Source organism: Girardinichthys multiradiatus, chromosome Y (assembly GCF_021462225.1).
Source record: "Girardinichthys multiradiatus isolate DD_20200921_A chromosome Y, DD_fGirMul_XY1, whole genome shotgun sequence".
NCBI lineage: Eukaryota > Metazoa > Chordata > Actinopteri > Cyprinodontiformes > Goodeidae > Girardinichthys > Girardinichthys multiradiatus.
In genome coordinates this window covers 21399713-21405712 of record NC_061818.1, presented here as the reverse complement: position 1 = coordinate 21405712, position 6000 = coordinate 21399713, and positions in this window count along the sequence as shown.

Genomic DNA, 6000 nt, shown 5'->3' with positions numbered 1-6000 from the left:
ATCTTTTTTCTTTATCTTTACCTGTCTCTCAATCTTTCTTATTTCTCCTTCTTTCTGCCTCTTTAAAACATATTTTATCTGTTTCTGTCTTTTTCTTTTCTTTCTTTCTTTCTTTCTTTTTTTCCTCTATCTATCATGTATGTATTTAATTACCAAGCTCAGTCTTATAGATCCAGGTGAATATTTCACCTTTCACGACAGCCAAGCCAGGTCCAAACCTTTTATTGGGTGGTGACTGGACTTTAGCTGAGTGTCAGGGGCAGGGCATGAAACACTTGGGCTATTTTGTGTACTTCTACCTTCGCCATATGTACCAGGAGTAGGAGAGTTAGCCCTGCTGCTGCTCGCATGGAGAGGAAGTGGTGACATCAAAACTAAACTTGACGCTTTTTAAAACCGCAGATATCCTTGCTTGCTTTCTAGGTTTTAGCGGCATGTTTTTCTGTCCACTGGAGCTTGAGTTCACCTGCAGCGAGCACACGTAACTCAGTGTGGGCAATGTTGTGTTCATGTCCGGCATGGAAAATCGCCCACTCTTCCATTCCCTCAGTGTCACAATTATGCGCTTAGGTACCGAAACATGGTACCGTTTGATTTTACGTGAATCAGTACTCTGTAGTATCGACGGAATTCGGTCGGTACCTAAAAAAGTATCAAATTTGATACCCATCCCTAATGGCGAGACTTCAAATGTTATCTTTTTGGATGCTCCCCATCCAATCTGACTCCACTTAATCTTAATTGCAAAGAAGAATGGTCAAAAACCTAAGTGTCTAAATGTGTTGACTCAGTTAGGCTGAATAGCGATGCACACCACACTTTTTAGATTTTTGTTTGGAAAACATTTTGAAAACTATCACAGTCTGTAAAATTGTAGAATATCCATAGGTTGCTTAATTATACAATTTCTTGAGCTCTACAGGCAAACATAAGCTGCTAGACCTGACATTGATTACGACAGCTGCATCCAGCATCTTTTTTTTTATTTATCTTGGCTGTTTTACTGTTACTATTACTATAATTTGAACGTTTTGTGCTTGGGAGGATCTATTCGTGTGAAGCATTACAATGCATCTGCCTCTGAGTAAAATATTGCCAGGAAGGGATGGGGAGAAGGAAAAGAAGGAGCGGGAGGGACAGAGAGAGGGGTGAATTTGATTGTTCCACTGAATGGTTCATAATGCGAGAACTGTGGCTGGTTCCAGTCCCCCCTCTCTTCCTCTTTTTCATCAAATCATCTTCAGAGGCAGCTTGAGATGGGATTTATCTCCTTTCTCAACACACACATGCACACACAAAGGAACAGAGAGAGAGAAAGAGAGAGAGAGGGAGAGACAGCTCACTTGTTCCATCAAATCTGGCTCTGAAGCACTTTGGCTTCAAATCTCTTTCCTGCTCCTGGTCCATCTGTCTGTCTGACACCAATAAACACACACGTGCGATGCACAAAGCGGAGGCACACAGAGAGTGGAGGGATGGAGCGTCTCTCTGTGTGTTTACCTCCCCAGTCATCCTGGTTAATTATGCATGCAGAGACAGTTTGCTGGGAAGGTGGAGCAGCTTGGGAGGAATTGTACGCGCACGCAAACTCACGCTGGCACAACCAATCACAAGTATTCACCCAAAAAGTCACACTTCACCACCACTGGAACGACACGACCCAGCGAGACACACATTCACTAAAGCTCAGCTCACATGCTCCTCAACAAACTGGCAACACACTATGCAACGCTCTCTACCTTCTAGCCTCAATCTTTTAGCGCACACACACTCGTGTCTAACACATCAGCCGTTAACACTCGGCTTAACACAGTGTGCTCCAAAATAACGCAGCAACCCGCCCTGCCGCTGCTTCCAATCAGCTCGCTGCAATCCCCTTTCCAATTACACACACTTCAGCAACACGACACAGAGAGCATTCAGATGCCTCAGACATCACGCTCCCTTTTCTTATTTCCTGTTTGGATCCTCGCCTCTCTGGCCGTGCCCTTTTACTTGATAACCTCGAGTTCAATGCAGTGGATGGGCTGACAGGCAGGCGGGTAGGCAAACACGCAACATCTCCCTGTGTCTCTCTCCTCTGTAGTGTCTTGGCCAGACTGCGTGGGTGGTTTCCTACCCAGGAGAGAGGCTTAGGAGATTGAGGAAGCCAATATCTACTCCGACATTTGTCAGTGTCCCGTTGTCATGACACTCAGCTGGAGGTCACAGAGGGTCACCAGCATCCAGTCACATAGATTATTGGAAGACACATGGAGGGGGCCGAGCTGTGCCACAGAAGACAGACAGAGGGATGCTGATGTGAGGCCACAGGCCACATAGGAAACTATACACAAAGACAGAATACGTGTTTGTTACAAAAAATGGCGAATGCAAAAATTATTCCACTTGATGGCTGTTTTTTTATTTGCATATATTTACAACCTGCATTGTGAATCTGGTGCACAAGTTAAATAGCAAGTCAAAAATGTTCAAAGTGGAACAAATTGCATTCCTTTGTGGATTGCCTCCTAAATCCTCAGTTATTCTTGGCTATATTCAAGCAATAGGGGTGTAATTGTACATACATTTGTACTAAGATCAGCCGACACCAAGCTAATTCAAGAGTATTTAGACATGTTTTATTTGAGTGTTTTTAAGGCACTCAGACAATTGTCTTTTCCACAGCCACAAGAACTTGGGAACGGCAACAGTGGAGTAGGAGTGTTGGGTGTACGGCAAGCTTAATGGTTTAGTTTATAAACCAAGAACATTTTTGAGGCTTTGAGAAGAGTCATCTCTTCAGCCACACAACAATAGGGAATGCGACACTAGGTGCAAAGTGTCACATCTACTCGAATGATCGTTTGTGAATCTGCTGCAGGAATAAAGTAGAGTACATGCAAAACTGCATCGCTTGATGAATTTCATCCTAAATCTTGACTTGTTCTTGTTTATGGACAGGCTAACAGGGGTGTAACGGTGCATGTATTTGTACTAAATAAATCGTAGTACACATGTCATCCATGGGTCCGTGTTTTTATAGTGTTGTTTTAGGCGACGTAGTAGAAAAACAGTGCACTATGATTTAAGGCAATCCACACCAAACTAATGCAAGACTGATAATAATGTCAATCTTTGAGAACAGTTTAAAAAAAAATGAAGATGCAAAATAGGCTCAAATTGATGCATTTGCTAATCTTGAGGAGTGCTTTGAGGTCTGCAATATGTGTGAATCTGGTGCAGAAATAAAGCACACACTCTGTACAAAATTGCTACACAACCTACCCCTGGAATCTTCTAAGCTAAGAAAAGTGTAACAGCATGTCTTTTTACCATCTTGTTACCAGCATCATTTATGGGCCCAAGTTTTAATAGCTTTTTATTGAGTGACATGGCAGAAAATTAGTAAGTTGCTTTATAAAGCAGTCCACACAAAATGAATGGAAAGTTAGTTGGTAGAAATTACAAGCAGGAGGTCAAAAATCCAACTGCTTGTTTTTATTCAGAGATGAATTTGCCAAAATTGTATATTTTTTCATTATTTTTGATATCAGGTATTAAATATGGAGGAATCACCAAAGACAAAATAAAGTCCACCGCTTTTCTGACAAGCTCTACCTAGTGATAAATTGATTTATAGACCATTTATGTTGAAATTGTGTCTTAGACAAGGTAAATAAGTTTTGTACTTCCTGTAATTTCATTTGAGGTTGACTCCAAATCAATTAAAGCTAGAAACACTGCACATGAGCTACCACCAGCTATTGGTTGTACCATACGTGTACCAAACTTTGCCTAAAAGACCAAGGTTAATAACCAAATTGACCCTTATGTGCTCATTACACACATACAATCTAGGAATTGCACTGCAAGACAGCTAGTGACTTGGATAATTTAGAACAATTACAGTTTAAAAGTTAAATAAGCAATCCCTCACAAATATTTGGGATTTTAAATGAACAATTTCTTTGATTCTATATATACATTACAGACAGATTTGTCCACAGCCTCTATCAATAAATTGTCTTCCTGGCACCTGATAAGGGAGTAAAATGAGCCTTGATGGAGCAGAGCATTTTGATTCGGCGAGGGAAGCCAGCTAATGTGAGGTTTGTGTCTGAGCAATGTTGTATTTTCTCCTCTCTGGAGTTTAGGGATGACTCATCCACAGCCACAGACATGGCTGGCTTTTCCGTTACATAGGATGACATCAGAGACACAAATGTCTGCATACACATTCTCAAAACCAAAAACACCAGCTATGCACACCCAACACAGTTTATATAAATACATAAAGGTGGTAGAATAAAAGTGGTACCCTTTGACAACAAGAACACAGACAGACACACTGTTGCAACTTCAGGATAAAATAATAAACAAAGGTTGAAGAAAGAGAGGCAGATCTTCTGCACCTCGTAGAAGAATAAAAACAATCCCTCACTAAATCAGGTATTAAAAGACAAGAACATTAATTCATTAAGAGTTCTGGTATGATTGTAGCATGGACCTCTGGTTTTCTCTTGCCTTGTTTTGACACACATTCAGGTGGTGTCCAGTGACCGTTTTAGAGAGAATCAGCATGTTAAACCAACAACAACAGCGTCTATAGTTTTAATGTTATTCACAGACCAACAAAGTGCTCAAGTGAGGGAAATACTCAAGAGTATGTACATAGCATGAATAAATAGGCCAAGCGCATGTGTTGCCTTAAAGGTTTCTTTTGCTTCCAGCTCCCCGTATATTTCCACTTGCAAGACATGAACTCTACAACTGAAATGAATATTGCTTCAGTAAGTGTATGTTTAAATGTGTGCTCCTTTGTCTGTAAGCATTCCAGGCAAATGCAAAGATTACATCCACAGGTGAGCTGTTTCAAAAAGCTGAAATGCATGCATCTGCAGAGTAAGTTCACTTCATTTTGATGCTGTCCTAAATCTGTGGCAGTTATTTCCTTTTATTTCTCAGACTTTTCTCTCCTTATTTTTCATCTTACGTCATCTCACTTGATGTAAACATAAGTCCTTTGTGCGACAGCCATTACTGTCCCCCAATGAAACATGTTATCGCTGAACACTATGAAGTTGGAGGAAATAGGCAAAGCATCATTTTACCTCAAGGTTTTTTTTTGTAATCAAGTCATTCCAGGCATTATGAATTCAGACTTTCAGAACCCAAGTCTGCAATGTTCAGACTTAAATCAGCAGCATCGCATCAGTGTTGTGAATATACATAGATCACTTCAAGGTCCTTCAAGAGCCCAAAACAGAACCCCTTCATTTTGGTGCTACACAATGGACAGGAGATGAGCATGTGGGTTGTGAAAGGACAAAATCCTGTTCACCCATTTTTTCGTGTATACCCGTCCTCCCTTTCTTTTCTTTTTTACAGCCTTCTCTAGCCTTGACCCAAAATCATTTTGCCCTCCTCTGTTCTGCTTCTCCACATAACTATCATTTATGCCTTTTTTTTCCTAATCCATTTTTTCTTTCCATCTCTCACTCTGTCTTTCAGTGCGGTCACCTCCAGCAGGCAGCTGTCGAGCGCTGCCCTTTGAAGGACTAAACCTGGTCTTTGTTGACATGGTGACAGAGTGATGAGACAGGGCGGGGATGGAGAGAGGATTGTGTGAGGAATGAGCGATGGAGAATTACAGGCACACAGGCGCAATCAAGCACATACACATCGCTCTGCGAAGTGCATTTTTTTTCTTGGTTTACGAACAGGTTGTCCATGTGACTGGAATAAGAAGAAAGAAAACAGATTGCTCACTTCCTTTTGTGTGTCCTTGTGCTTATGTGGATGAGAATCTGTGACTTTTTGAAGCCAGGTGACGACAAACGTGTGCAAGTGTAATATGTGTCGGACGTGACCGTGCATGCATTTGTGAATGCTAGACTCTGGGTAACCTTCCTTGGTGCAGATGAATCTCCAGAGTATGAAAAACATGCTCTGTGGACTCCATGAAGTGTCAATAACCTCACCAATGCCCACATGCTTTCTCAATTCGTATGTATGGCT